Source organism: Oryctolagus cuniculus, chromosome 1 (genome assembly GCF_051225735.1).
Source record: "Oryctolagus cuniculus isolate XC-2025 breed Fujian yellow rabbit chromosome 1, ASM5122573v1, whole genome shotgun sequence".
In the NCBI taxonomy this organism is placed as follows: Eukaryota; Metazoa; Chordata; class Mammalia; order Lagomorpha; family Leporidae; genus Oryctolagus; species Oryctolagus cuniculus.
The window spans coordinates 203,577,307-203,593,300 of NC_142867.1; the positions used below are offsets into that span (position 1 = coordinate 203,577,307).

At 42.7% G+C, this 15,994-nt stretch overlaps 1 long non-coding RNA gene across 10 annotated transcripts in view; it reads right to left on the reverse strand.

Annotated features, from left to right (window-relative positions):
* The window catches only part of LOC149128827 (uncharacterized), a 328,324-nt gene extending 313,370 nt beyond the window's left edge, over positions 1 to 14,954 (reverse strand). For 2 of the 10 annotated variants that reach the window (XR_016211132.1, XR_016211131.1), the window contains exon 1: positions 14,525 to 14,953. This is a non-coding gene — a long non-coding RNA (uncharacterized LOC149128827). Of the gene's footprint in view, positions 1 to 14,524 lie in introns of all 10 variants that reach the window. The other 8 variants (XR_016211149.1, XR_016211138.1, XR_016211153.1 and 5 more) reach the window with 7 other exon arrangements.
* Positions 14,955 to 15,994: the final 1,040 nt, after the last annotated feature.

Here is a 15,994-nt window from a genome sequence, read left to right on the forward strand (position 1 = left end):
AGTCACCGTGCACTTGCTCCCCATGTTGGACCTCTGTCCTTAAAGAGGTGTACTATGAGAATTAACAGTAAAACTTGTCTTCAAACTGTATTTTATACTTTGTGTGTCTGTGTGGGTACAAATAGTTAAAATCTCTACTTAATATAGAGTTGGTCTTCTGTATATAAAGTCAATTAAAAAATAATCTTAATAGAAAATGGAATGGCAGAGGGAGTGGGAAGTGGGATGGGAGAAGGAATGGGAGGAAGAAACACTATGTCCATAAAAGCTGTGCATATGAAATTTGTATTCATTAAATAAAAACCTTCCAAAAAACAAAGAAGAAGAAGAAGATGCCCCAAGTCCTTGGGCCCCTGCACCCACTTGGGAGACCTGGAAAAGCTCCTGACTCCAGGCTTTGGATCAGCACAGCTCCAGCCGTTGCGGCCATCTGGGCAGTGAACCACTGGATAAAAGACCTCTCTCTCTCTCTCTCTCTCTCTCTCTCCCTCTCCCTCTCTCTCTGCCTCTCTGCCTCTCTGCCTCTCTGTAACTCTGCCTTTCAAATAAATAAATCTTTAAAAATCAATCAATAAATAAACTAGGGATCAGCCCTTATTTGCTCTTCTCAGTCAATTAAAATGTTCCATGACTACTCTTCATGGCCCACATTTCTTCATTTTTCCAGAAGGATATGCCTCCTAACTGGTGCCCCTACTTCCACCCTTATTCCATATAGAGAGGCTGTTAGCACCCTCAATCAGGTCTCCTGGAATCCTGTCCATCAATTTGGTTGGTGAGTCCTTCCCCAAGATGCTATGAGTATGTCAGTGAGAAATGCTCTCAATCAAAGGAAGCCACTGCACCTGTTGATGCCTGAATTCACACTGACCATCCCTTTCCCCAGAGTCTTTAGCCACCAACCAGCAGAGGGGCAAAATGTGGGAAAAATTTTACAGCATAATTTATGCTCCAGGCTCTTCCATGGGATCAGGCTGAAGCTACAATTAAGCTTGTAATCAGCCTCTGATCTTCACCTTCCTATCCTCTATCCTGCTTCCCTCACCCACTACCACTGTGCCCTCAGTACATCTCAGTTACCTCTTGGGAACCAAGTCCAATGTGTTCCACTTACTGCAGTCACAGTCATCCCATCAAAATGAACACATCACTCCTTTGCTCAAAATCCTCCACTGGCTTCCCTTCGCACTAGTTGGAGAGAAAACCAAAGTATTTATCATGGTCTAAGAACCTATGTGATCTTCCATAGCTAGCTTTTTACTTCATCTACCTTCAGTCTCTCTAGTCCATTCCACTCCACTCATGGAGGTCAATTTTGCATTCCTCAAAATGCTATGCAACTTCCTGTCCAAAGCCTATGCACACAAGTTTCCTCCCCTGAGAACACTCTTCCCACAGACATCCCCTAAGCTTACCCACTTCTGTCAAATCTCTGTTCAAATGTCATTGGTTGATTATAAAGGCCTTCTGTGACTTGTATAAAACAGCACACATGGGGCCAGCATTGTGGTGTAGCGGTTAAAGCTGCTGCCTGCAGTGCCCACATCCCATATGGGTGATGGTTCGAGTCCTGGCTGCTCCACTTCATTTTTTTAACTTTTATTTAATAAATATAAATTTCCAAAGTACAGCTTATGGATTGAAATGGCTTCCCCCCCCATAACTTCCCTCCCACCCACAACCCTCCCCTTTCCCGCTCCCTCTCCCCTTCCATTCACATCAAGATTCATTTTCAATTCTCTTTATATACAGAAGATCAGTTTAGCATATATTAAGTAAAGATTTCAACAGTTTGCACCCACATAGAAACACAAAGTGAAAAACACTGAGTACTAGTTATAGCATTAAATCACAATGTACAGCACATTAAGGACAGAGATCCTACATGAGGAGTAAGTGCACAGTGACTCCTGTTATTGACTTAACAAATTGACACTCTTGTTTATGGCATCAGTAATCACCCTAGGCTCTTGTCATGAGTTGCCAAGGCTATGGAAGCCTTTTGAGTTCACTGACTCTGATCATATTTAGACAAGGTAGTAGTTAGAGTGGAAGTTCTCTCCTCCCTTCAGAGAAAGGTACCTCCTTTGATGACCTGTTCTTTCCACTGGGATCTCACTCACAGAGAGCTTTCATTAAGGTCATTTTTTTTTTTTTTTTTTGCCAGAGTGTCTTGGCTTTCCATGCCTGAAATACTCTCGTGGGATTTTCAGCCAGATCTGCATGCCTTAAGGGCTGATTCTGAGGCCATAGTGCTGTTTAGGACATCTGCCATTCTATGAGTCTGCTGTGTATCTCACTTCCCATGTTGGATTGTTCTCTCCCTTTTTTATTCTATCAGTTAGTATTTGCAGACACTAGTCTTGTTTATGTGATCCCTTTGGCTCTTAGTCCTATCATTATGATCAATTGTGAAGAGAAATTGATCACTTGGACTAGTGAGATGGCATTGGTACATGCCACCTTGATGGGATTGAATTGGAATCCCCTGGTATGTTTCTAACTCTACTGTTTGGGGCAAGTCAGCTTGAGCATGTCCCAAATTGCACATCTCTTCCCTCTCTTATTCCCACTCTTATATTTAACAGCGATCACTTTTCAGTTAAGTTTCAACTTAACTGAATCAATAACTGTGTATGGATTACAGTATTCAACCAAAAGTATTAAGTAGAACAAACAAAAAAAAATACTAAGAGGGATAACGTATTAAGTTGTTCATCAACAGTCAGGGCAAGGGCTGATCAAGTCACCGTTTCTCATAGTGTTCATTTCGCTCTCTTTTTTTTTTTTTTTTTTTTTTTTGACAGGCAGAGTGGACAGTGAGAGAGAGAGACAGAGAGAAAGGTCTTCCTTTGCCGTTGGTTCACCCTCCAATGGCCGCCGCAGCTGGCGCACCGCGCTGATCTGAAGGCAGGAGCCAGGTGCTTCTCCTGGTCTCCCATGGGGTGCAGGGCCCAAGGACTTGGGCCATCCTCCACTGCACTCCCTGGCCACAGCAGAGAGCTGGCCTGGAAGAAGGGCAACCAGGACTAGAACCCGGTGTGCCGGTGCCGCAAGGTGGAGGATTAGCCTACTGAGCCGCGGCGCCAGCCCAGTGTTCATTTCACTTTAACAAGTTTCCTTTTTGGTGCTTGGTTAGTTGTCACTGAACAGGGAGGACATATGATATTTGTCCCTTTGGGACTCGCTTATTTCACTCAGCATAATGTTTTCCAAATTCCTAACAGGGATCACTTTTCAGTTAAAATTTAAGCACCTAAGAATAATTGTGTGTTAATTACAGAGTTCAACCCATAGTACTAGAACAAAAAAAAATACTAAAATGGATAAAGTATTACATTGTACATCAACAGTCAGGACAAGAGCTGATCAAGTCACTGTTTCTCATAGTGTCCATTTCACTTCAACAGGTTTCCCCTTTGGTGCTCAGTTAGTTGTTGCCGATCAGGGAGAACATATGATATTTGTCCCTTTGGGACTGGCTTAGTTCACTCAGCATGATGTTTTCCGGATTCCTCCATCTTGTTGCAAATGACCGGGTTTCATTGTTTTTGACTGCTGTATAGTATTCTATAAAGTACATGTCCCATAATTTCTTTATCCAGTCTACTGTTGATGGGCATTTGGGTTGGTTCCAGGTCTTAGCTATTGTGAATTGAGCTGCAATAAATATTAATGTGCAGACAGCTTGTTTGTTTGCCAATTTCATTTCCTTTGGGTAAATTCCAAGTAGTGGGATGGCTAGGTTGAATGGTAGGGTTATATTCAGGTTTCTGAGGAATCTCCAGACTGACTTCCATAGTGGCTTGACCAGTTTGCATTCCCACCAACAGTGGGTTAGTGTCCCTTTTTCCCCACATCCTCTCCAGCATCTATTGTTGGTAGATTTCTGAATGTGAGCCATTCTAACCGGGGTGAGGTGAAACCTCATTGTGGTTTTCATTTGCATTTCCTTGATTGCTAGTGATCTTGAACATTTTTTCATGTGTCTGTTGGCCATTTGGATTTCCTCTTTTGAAAAATGTCTATTGAGGTCCTTGGCCCATCTCTTAAGTGGGTTGTTTGTTTTGATGTTGTGGAGTTTCTTGATTTCTTTGTAGATTCTGGTTATCAACACTTTATCTGTTGCATAGTTAGCAAATTTTTTTCCCATTCTGTCAGTTGCCTCTTCACTTTCCTGACTGTATCTTTTGCAGTACAGAAACTTCTCAATTTGATGCAATCCCAAATGTTAATTTTGGCTTTGACTGCCTGTGCTTCTGGGGTATTTTCCAAGAAGTCTTTGCCAGTACCTATATCTTGAAGGGTTTCTCCAATGCTCTCTAATAATTTGATGGTGTTGGGTCGTAGATTTAAGTCTTTAATCCATGTTGCGTGAATTTTTGGCAACTCATGACAAGAGCCTAGGGTGATTACTGATGCCATAAACAAGAGTGTCAATTTGTTAAGTTAACAACAGGAGTCACTGTGCACTTACTCCTCATGTAGGATCTCTGTCCTTAATGTGCTGTACATTGTGATTTAATGCTATAACTAGTACTCAAACAGTATTTTTCACTTTGTGTTTCTATGTGGGTGCAAACTGTTGAAATCTTTACTTAATATATGCTAAACTGATCTTCTGTATATAAAGAGAATTGAAAATGAATCTTGATGTGAATGGAAGGGGAGAGGGAGCGGGAAAGGGGAGGGTTGTGGGTGGGAGGGAAGTTATGGGGGGGAAGCCATTGTAATCCATAAGCTGTACTTTGGAAATTTATATTTATTAAATAAAAGTTTAAAAAAATGCATTTTCAAAAAAAAAAAAAAAAAGCTGGTACGACACAACTTACTCCAAAGCTTGGGATATCTCCTTAAGTATACTAATACTCTCCTAAGTATTCATAATATTCCCTAATATTTTACAAAAAGTGTAACCCAGATCATAATGAGAACGCCGTCTGCCTGTGCACATATGAGCTATGTGGCCTATGGGGAGTATTCAAGTGTGTGCAGTTACTGGAGAGAATGGTGAGTGCCAGGCTTCTTCTGTGTTGGGCCCTACAGAGCTGCTACCCCCTCAGCTTCATGCTCAGATTTCTGACCCCTCTGGGGCATGTCCACTCTGCCCTGAGGTCAACCCACTCCCCTGCAGTGAGAGTCCCCAGAATCGCCCCCTCCCCTGTGTTCAGACGTGTAACTGCCACCATGGCATGCTCATTCAGACACTCTCCTAGGGTGCTCTCCTGGGGTGCTCTGTTCTCTGCACCCAGAGAGAATCATCATCTATTTCCCACAGGAGACTTTTTGGACTCTGACTTGCCTCCTGACTGTTTCTTCTACAATCTGTTTTCAGAAAGTACTCTTAAGCCCCTGAGCCAAGATCTTGGGTCTGGGCCAGCAATTTTCAGCACAGAAAGGTTCCATCTCTAAGGAGCTTCCTAGATCTCACTGCATGCACAAGTTTAAGAACCACTGCATTCATCCACCATCCAGGAATACTTCTACAGAACCCTCCGGAACACTCACTCTTCCTCCTTCTCGCTACAGAAGTTCCCACCACTCCTCACAGTGGGCAGCATCAGGGGTAGAGATGGTCTACGACCAGACTACTATGATTTCTGAGAATGGTAACATTTTAGAAAATGAAGAAATGGCAAAACAGCATTGCAGAAACTGGAATAGATCCTAAATGTCTACGCTCAATAAGCAAATATAGATATAGTGCAAAATAACTGTCCTCCAGCACCCAAAAACTATTATGAACTTATCACAAAATCTAAGTTTCAAGACCTGTGCGAATGTCTTTTTTCAATTAGATTACCGTATAACTGTGGCTGTATGTTTAACTCCAGTTGGCTAAAACATAAAAGTCTAAATTTGAGGCTGTTCTTGAATGTAAGACTCTCCTGGTGACTATCATGACTGGTGTTATTTGTCATCAAAAGTGGCAAGAGGGACCAACACTGGGGCACAGTGGGTTAAGCCTCCACCTGCCACACTGGCATCCCATGTGAGCCCTGGTTCAAGCCCTGGCTGCTCCACTTCTGATCCAGCTCCCTGTAGCAGAAGATGGCCCAAGCCCTTGGGTCCCTGCCACCTACATGGGAAATCAGGATGTAGTTCTGAGCTCCTGACTTTGGCTGGGCTAGCTCTGGCCATTGCAGCTATTTGGGACAGGATCAGGAGATGGAAGATCAATTTCTCTCTTTCTCTTTCTCTCTCCCACCTCCCTCCTTCCCTCCTCCCCCTCAATTCTGCCTTTCAAATAAATAAATAAATCTTTAAAAGAAAAAAAATGGCACAAGCTTCCTGTCTAGACCACAGGCCTGGTCTCATTCTATGGTGAAAGGAACAAAGCTCACACTCCCAAAAAGGGGGCATGCACCCCACACGCATGTGGAATAAGATATGGGAAAGTTGAGGGACAGTCAAAAGGTGAGGGTTCCTTAACCACACTCCTTTGTTCAAGGCAAACCCTGCAGAAGCAGCTAGGAGAGAAAACCGTGTCTACCAAACCAGATCCCTTTGTCCTGATTTTTCTCTGCAATGGCCATTTCTGTGTGACCCATCTTCTCTGCACCACCCTGACCCTGTAGTCAAGCCCTGATGAAACCGCCCAGCCTGGTCTCAGGCTGTTACAAGAAATTAAGAAAACATGAGGTCTGTTTGGGACAGGTGACTCAGCAGGTGGCCCTGGCAATGATCAGTGACAAGTTTCCCAAGGAGGGGGTGGATGGCAGGAATATGATTCCCTCCCCACCCGACCTCCAGAGCCCTTTGACACCCTGGAGGGCTGGGATTGGGTTTCGGGAAGTGAACTGCTGGGGTTCATGCTATTCTAATTCTTCATGCTCACCTTGTTTTAATCAAGAAAGTCTGAACCTTAGGATCAGGGACACTCATTAGAGATTAGGAATTCTTTAAGGAAAGGGGTTTAACCTCTTCACTTTGGACTCAGTCCCACAACCCCAAAAAGCCAGGATTGCAATTTGCAAACTTCAGCAAACTTCAGCAGGCTCTTCAGAGTTGGAGTTGTTCTGTTCATCCATTTTGTCTCCAGGAGAAAGTGAAAATCCTTTCCATACATGAAGGCTTTCTGAGTCCCTGCCTTGGTAAAGCAGTCTCCTCTGACCCTGTCCTGTGTCCACGATGAGCAAAGAGGCAGCACTGGGGCAGAGGTGTCCAGCACCTGCCTGTCAGAAAAGGGCTCTCCACACTTAGTCCTTCCTCCTGCAAGCAACAGGCACCTGGGTGCTACAGTCTATCCGTGACTATGTGGATTTATTTAGCTACAATGTTATCATCTCCATTAAGCCACAAGGAAGGGACAATTCCCTGCTTTTATTTATAACCTGAAGGGATTATTTTTGAGTTAAGGCTTTAAGAATTCAGATCTATCAGGCAAGAACAGCTTGTGTAATGAACTTCCTGTTTTCATCATATTTGGACACCAAGCCTCCTTGTTGCCTGTTATTATTACCAAGTTAATATGAACTGCCTGGAGTTTATTTTTAGCTGCGTTGACTCTATTGTAAGGCCTGCATAACTGCTTTCAAAATGGGAAAACGTAATTACGGGATCTAACACTAAGTTGGGGATATTCTTAGGTCCTTTCACAAGGCAATGGCTTAAAAAATGAAAATAGACCATTTTAAATGGCTAAAGAAAACACAGTTATCTGATCCAAAATAGCCCATTGATCCCTTTACAAACTAAACACTTCTACTTCATAGAATAAAGGCTCATTTTTGTTTAAGTGACCTAAACATATAAATTTATCTCCAAGTTCAGAGTAGGGGGAGGATGAGAAGAATTGGTGGAGAACAGAGGCAGGAAGGGCGTGAGGCATCATTTACCAGGAGAGAAAAAGATGGAAACTGTGCTGAAAGCATCAACACCTAGCAGAGCCTTGAAGAACAAGCTCCTAGCATCGCAGGTAGTTCAACTTTGTGCACCTGGTGTCTAAGCCCCTGGTTTCATGGGAGTAAAGGATCAGTGTCCAGTGGACAGCAAGGATTGCCTCTTCACATGTGTTGTGGGCCTGTGCCTCAATGTTCATCGCCTCCATGACCCCACATACTTGTCTGCTCCACTGTACAGTCATTCACTTGACAAAACTGTACTGCATATCAAAAATGTGCCAAGCTCTGGGAATGAAATGGTAAATGAGATATCATCTTCATGCTGAGTGTGACAAATGCATCAGTAGAAAGAAGTTTAGGAGATTCTAAACAACACAAAACAGGGGAACTCCCAAACCAGAATGGGTTTGATAGGGGGAGACTTCCTGGAGAAAGTGATGTCCTGAGCTGAGTCTGACGTTCAAGGGAGGCTTATCCTGGAGAGCGACACCATAAGGCAGGGAGGAAGCTCGGGCAGAGATCCAGACGTGAAAGAGAGGGTGGCTGGCTCAGGAGAGGTTCAGAGGGGCCTAGACAGAATGAAGGCCAAGCATTGCCTGGAGGCCTTGCAAATCATAGTAAAAACTTTTAGCTTTATCCTGAGAGCGATGGGGACAAATCACTGTCAAGTTCTGAGAGTGAAAATATTTAAGAAATATTTCTGCAGCTCCACTGATGAGTGAATGGGTAAGCAAATGTGGTGCTGCATGCAACAGGATAGTATTTAGTCTTTAAACGGAAGGAAATTCTGACAGCGGACATTATATTAAGTGACGCAAGCCAGTCACAAAAGAACAAATTCTGTATGATTTCAGTTAGATGAGATATTTACAGTAGTCAAATTCACAAGGACAGAAAGTGGGGTTGTCAGGCTGGTAAAAAAGAAACAGGAAGTTATTGTTTCATGGGTTTGGAGTTTCAGCTAGGGATGATGAGAAATATTCTGGAAACTAATAGTGGTGATGACTGCAACATGAATGTACTCAATGCACTGAAATGTACACTTTAAAATTATAAATATATTATTTACATATTTATTTATATTTTACAGTTTTTAAATTTTAATAAAAGAAGTATCATTACAATTGCTGGATATATATGTATCGAGAGAGAGAGATGGAGAGGGAGAAAGAAAGAGGAGGAGGAAAAGAGAACAAGTACAGTTAGTAGCTATTGCAATAATATAAGAGATAAAAGCAACATGAACTTGGGCAGTGTTAATAAAGACAAGATAATAGAACAAAATTGATTTAGGCAATAGCACAGGGAGACTTAGTATTGACTGAAAGCAAGCACTAAGGGAAAAGGAGGAATAAGAAGAAAGTACAGATTTCTGGCTCAGAAAACTAGATAGATGGTGATAAAGTCCGTCACTAGGAAAAGTGGGTGATTGAAAAAACATGGTTTAATTTCTCATAGAATAATTTGGAAAGTAGATAGAATGAGTTATTTCAATAAAGAACTAAGGCTTATCACCTTTGGCCTGAAATAAGATACAGACAGAGCATAGTCATTTTGCAAAACTTCAAAAGCAAGCAAACATGATGATAAATGGGATGAGTGGAGCTAAAGGTGGGGTGAGACCCCAAGACAGAGTGAAGGGTGGAGTGAGGCCCAAGCCTTGGGGATAGAGCTGGGGCTCGGGGAGCCAGAGTTCTAATTGCTTGGTCTTCTTCAAGTGTGTGTACATTCTGACAAGTCCAGTCGTAGCACATGGCTGCTTCCAGCGGACCCATCCAAATGTCCTCCTCCATTCCTAAGTCATCTCCCATCCCTCCCCTTGAATGTCCTATGTCTTTCTTCCAAAATCACTCACCGCCTTCCTAATACACTGGACCCTTAGATGAATCCACAACTTTTCACAAGCTCATGCCTCCATCTTGAATACCCACTCTCTTCTCCTGGGCCTGGCAATTTTCAGCTTATTCTTTTTTAAGATTTATTTATTTGAGAGGCAGAGTTACAGACAGAGAGAGGGAAAGGCTGAGAGATGTTCCATCTGCTGGTATATTCCCCAGATGGCCACAATGGCCAGAGCTGGGCCAGTCTGAAGCCAGGAGCTTCTTCTAGGTCTCCCACATGGGTGCAGGGGCCCAAGAACTTGGGCCATCTTCCACTGCTTTCTCAGACTATTAGCAGGGAGCTGGATCGGAAGTGGAGCAGCCAGAGCTCAAACCAGTGCCCATATGGGATGCCATCACTGCAGGCAGAGGCGTAAGCTACTATGCCACAGTGCAGGCCCCTAGCTTATTCTTTAAGATTCATTCATTTGGGGTCTGTGAACATTTTGATCTGTGTTGGATACTGGATAGATACAGAGACACATAAGATACAATCTCTGCTCTTGAAAAGTCTAGGTGAAACACAGAGTACATACAATAAACAGATAATTGTAACAAGCAGAGTACTTCTGTAATCAGAATCAAAGAGCAGATGGTGTCGGGAAACCTCAGAAGAAAGAAAACTGCCTTGCTGGGGGTTATGGTAGAATCACAAGAAAGTGTTGACAGTTCACAAGGCACCTGTCTCAGGAAGCCCTCCCATTTTGCCAATAAATAAGCTGCCTTTTCCTCCCTGACATCATGGAACCAGGTCTGGCCACTACACATGATTTAGCATAGTGCAGTTTAGTAGATCGTTCTACTCAACTGTGAGCTTCTAAGGCTCATATCTGTTATAGAACCCCTCACAGTATTCAGTCGACTGTATGTGTTCAACAAATGTTTTTTGGATGGATACATCATTAGAAGGCTGGATGGAGACTCATTATTAACCCTCTAACTTAATACTTTCTGTGACAAGGAACTCACTGAACCTCTGCTACTAGTTTTCTGTTTAGTCTATAGTTGTAACAGACAAACATTAATGAGATTCCCACTATTGGAGGTACTCTTTGAAAGCAAAGTAACTATGTTGAAAGTTTAATTCTTGGAAGCTACTAATATAACATCCAGACATTTAGTAATCTGTGTTCTTAACACTCCAATGTTCATATCTGATGGGTAGGCTACATTTTTTTCTTTTTAAAAAACATTATTTGAGAGGCAGAGAGAGAGACAGAGACAGGGAAATAGGCAGACAGCTTCCTCCCGCTGGTTGACTCCCCAAATGATTGCTACAGCTAGGAGCCAGGAATTCCACTGGGGTTTCCCACGTGGGTGGTAGGGGCTCAATTATTTGAGCCATCACTGCTGCCTTCCAGCATCTGCATTAACAGGAAGCTGAAGTCAAGAGCTAGAGCTGAGTATTGAATCCAGGCACTCTGATGTGGGACGCAGGTGTCTTAACCAGCGTCTTAACCATTAGGCCAAATACCTGCCCCTACAGGTACACTTTATACGCAACAGTAGGCCACAGGCAAAAATGTGCCATAGGTAAATTTTCTTTTCAATTAATGACCTTCCACACTGTGGTCACTCAGAACTTCGAGGATGAAAGTGATTTTGTAAATTCTGCCACACTGAAGAGTTAAGCTGGGTATGAGTTTCCCATCCCAGAAGTGTTTATGCTTTGGAAAAGGACGGATGCCTTGGAAGCAAAATTATTCAACCAGCAAGTATTTTTTTGAGTACTTGTTATATACAAAATCTTGTGCCAAGTGCCTCAGGGACTACAAAGAAGATAAAACATGTCCCAGGCCTCAAAGGGTTTACAGTCTAATTTAGGAGGAAGTCATAGGCCCATGAAATCGTAAAACAATACAAGAAAACATACTCATGATGATGAATAAGTACATGGAGTGCTTCAGTCCCTTGGAAAAAAAACGCACAGAAACCAAAAGGAATGGAGCTTGGAGGCCATCTAACTGTCTCCCTCTGCTCTCCTCCCCTCCTCCATTCCTGCCACACCCGTCTCCTCGCGGTCCTCAAACACAGCAAGCACACACCTGCTTTGGGGTTTTTGCACAAACTGTTTCCTCCACATGGAAACTCTTCCCAGAGAGGCTCACATAGCTCTCTCCTTCCGATTCCTGCTCAGATGCCACCTGATCATACTGTTTAAAATAGCAAATTCCACCCCCACACCCAGTGCATCCTCTCTCTCCCTTACCTACTTGACTTTTCTCCATTGCACCGAACACCAACTGTCATACCATATTTTTAAAATTTATTTATTATTGACTGTCTCCCCCAACTAGGATGTAAATTCTGTCTGTTCAGTTTCCTGATGTATCCTTGCTACCTAAAATGGTCCTTGGAAGATATTAAACTCACATATTGAAAGCCTAGAAGAATGAATGAGTGAATAAGTTCCCTTCCCAACCAGTGAATGAATATGTTCCCACTGTTTGCAGAGGTGAGTGCTACAAAAACAATTCTACTCAGTTGCTCACACTTGTCCTTCTACCTACAAATCACCATGACTTTCTTCACCTACCATCCTTCACTAATTACTTCTTAGTATTTGGGCAAGGTATTGGCTTAATTCAGCACCTTATGTCATGAATTCCTTAAATAGTGGAGCTGTAGATGCTGTAATAAAATGGATCTCTTCAAGACTTAAAAAAAAAACTATAAGGAACATTCTTATCTAATTTTGAGTTTTAATGAATAGTTATAAAGATGAGTAATTAATTTCTATATTTATAGAAAATGAAATGAATCTTTTCCTTTAGGGAAATCTAGCACTTCAGGAACAACAAAGTCTTGGATAAAATTTTCTAAAGAGATCATTCCAGTTGACAGCATTATACCTACCAAGCCATAATAGGCCCAGTAACTGAAGGAGCACCAAATGGTACCTTCCTCCTTGTGCCCAACTCTGCTACCTGAGCATATCAATATGAATCTGCCAGTGACACAGTACCAGGGAGAGTTAAATAGGAGTTTCCCGGTAGCTAAGGCACAAAGAGAAACACATGGCTTGCCTGTGTTACAAGCAAAGCTGATGTCCTAAATCCAGAAGGAATTTGTCATGCAGTTTTCTTGGTAATACATTTTAGGTGGCATAAGGCACAACATCCTCAGCCATGATATTTCAAAAATATGCAAAACATTGTTCCAATGGACAGTTATTGGATTAATTCTCACAAAGGCTAAGGGAATAATGCAACATTTTTAACTCAGTGACATCATCTCTATCAAGAACAGAAGTAAGGCAGCCCAGATATGTTGCTTCCTGAGACAAGGACAAATTATTAGGACAGAGATTAGAGAAGAGGATTGAAGAGACCGCCTGTCCATTACATTGACTCTCCAATAATCTATGTCTTAGGTGAGCCTTTGATAATGTGTAGTTACAAGTCATGATTGAATTCGCTGACAAGTGCTTGAAATGCCAGGAGTCCTTGCTGTTGAATCTCCCCATGGTTTACACACCAGATGTACAGGAAGTGAGGCTGACATTGTTTTGTCAAATTCTAAAGAACCTGACTTGTATGCTTCCCATTCCATTTCTGCACAAAGCTAAGCAGCAGGGGTTCCTGCAGGTGGTACCAGTATTTCCCTGAAGGTGGGGTTGAATTCATTCACGTGCTCAGACGGGCCCTTGAGCTTTTCACACTATTGCAGAAGGTGATTTGGGCCCAGTCCTTTCTTAGGGCAGGTGTAATCAATCTACAGTTTCGACTGTTCTAAAAAATAAAATATAAATAACAAAACCAAACACCCTTGTTATGGCCCCGTTGAACTAATACCTCGTCTGTCAGGCACAGGAAGTTAGCTACTGTGGACCACAAGGAGTTGACTTCTCAGTTAAGGTTATCTAATGTTACCAACCTAAATGTTGGAGAGCATCTGCCCAAAGCAGCAAATTTAGCTCAGATAGAGTTGATGCTAAGCTGCTCTTTCTAACAATAATTAGTCAGCAGGTTCAGCTGCTTCTTTTATAGTATTGTTTATTACAAAACATTACAAAAACATTAACAAAACTCAAAATAAAATAAAGAAAAATCCACCCAAAATTCTGCCATCCCACAAACCAAACTGTTTACATTTTTTCATGCTCCCTTTCAGTCCCTGTCCATATGCAGACAGAATTTTTATAGTTGTAATCATAGCACAATTTCATATTCAGGTTTGTCTCAATTAATGTTCGCAAAGGATTTTTACAGTTTACTCTGTCATCCTTGTGTCTTCTACTAGTAACCACCATCCTTAGGGGCCTCCCCTGGCAGCTGAAGTGGTGAGGAAGGCTTCAACAGAATAATAAACAGAATGACAGGACAGGGCTATTTTTAAATTCCTCTTTCAAAGGATGAGGTCTCGAGAATTAAATCTCTGTGGAAAAGATTCCTCTCACCCTTTGTTTCCCTGGCTAGAACTCTTCATGAAGAAAATCACATTTCACCATCATCAAGCATGTTTTCGTGATTTTAAGAACCTTTGCAGGTACTTCCTCTTTACCTGGAAGGGCTGATTCATATTTAGGACACAGGCATAGACAGATCATATAACGGTTTCTGTAACTTGGGCTTTTTAAAGTGTAGAGAAGACATACTGCGTCCACAGGAATGTGAAGCGGCACAGCTGTCAAAAGGCTGGGTACCAGGGTACATCATATAACATTTAAATTTACAGTTTGGTGGTCACTGGCTTTGCTGCCCAACTGCACGTCAGACTCATCTTGGGGTTGGGGTGGGGGTGGGGTGGTGAGGGGGTAGCCAGTGGGAGGAAAAAAAATTCACATCTCTCAGGACTCACCATTGACTTCGGGAAGCAGAATGTCCGCAGCTCCTCTATTGACTGATGTTGGGAAATATCATACGTCACAAAACAACAAAAGTCTTGAGCAAGCGTTGAGGCACAGCATATTCAGGGATGCTTGCAGAGCCGGCAGCTCATGTGGTGTTGCAGTTTAGAGTCCTGGCTGCTCTGCTTCTGATCCAACTTCCTGCCAATGTACTTGGGAAGGCAGCAGAGGATGGGCAAAGTGGTTGGCCCCTGCCACCCACGTGGGAGACCAGGATGGAATTGTGGGCCCCTGGCTTCAACCTGGTCCAGACCTGACTGTTGCAGCCAATTGGGAGGAATGAACCAACAAATGAAAGCTCGCTCTCTGTCTCTTGCTCTCTCTCCCTCTCTCTCCCTTCCTCCCTCCCTTTCTCTGTTGCTTTGGCTTTCAAATAAACTTAGTTTAAAAATGGTAAGTGTTTCTCTCCTAATAACAGCTCTACTAGCATGGGTTATGGATTTGTATAGGGGGGAAGGGGAAAGAACTGTAAATATTTGGAAGAAGGAACTGGCTTATTTTTGTAAACTCTGTTGAAATTTCTTTGAGCTAGGTAGGCCTGAAATGTGAATCACCTGCTCCATCATGAAAATTAATAATTTCCCCTGTTTCTCTGAGACAACATAACTTCAGTCTCCTACACACAAACTTGGAGCCCCAGGGGGCCACGACCACAAAGAGAGAGGATGTCTGGTGGTGATGAAGTTGGGGGAACAAAAAAAGTACACACACACACACACACACCACACACACACACACACACACACACACACATATATATCCAAAAAATTAGTCATAATGCTTTAACTCTTGAAACTCATTTTCAATTCTGTGCTGTGTATTGTTTGGATTTTTGTAAGCATAGATTTCTATATTAATTGGATAACTGAAAACAAAAAAGGGTATGTTGTACCACATGTGTGGCTTCAAACAAGTGTCGCCACCCATGGTCCAGTGAGCATCCTGGGACTTGGCAAATCAGACTACTAGTCTTTCCCTTCCAGAAGAAACACAAAAGGTAGCGGACAGAAGGACAGCATCTTTTCCTCTTCCCCTCTCATTAAGCAAAAGAGAGAAAGGCATTCCAGGAACAAACAGCAAAATAAAGAACAGAAGTGCTGCATAGCCTAGTGTGTGCCAAGTGTTTACGACTGACCCTTCATGCTATTGGTCAACCAGGGGCCAATTTTGACTCCCGGGGAGGACAGTTAGCAATGTTAGATTTGTTCTATGTTGTTCTTTGTTTGTTCTTGGTTAGCACAACAGAGGGAAGGAAGTACCGCTGGCATCTAGTGGGTAGGGGTCAGGGATGCTGCTGAACATTCCTATGACAAACAGGACAGCCCTCCACAGCAAACAAGGATCTGACAGACAATGTCAGCTGAGCAACAGGGCCAGCGTTGAGACACCACGCTGCCACATGAAGGGTGAGGCAGTGAGCA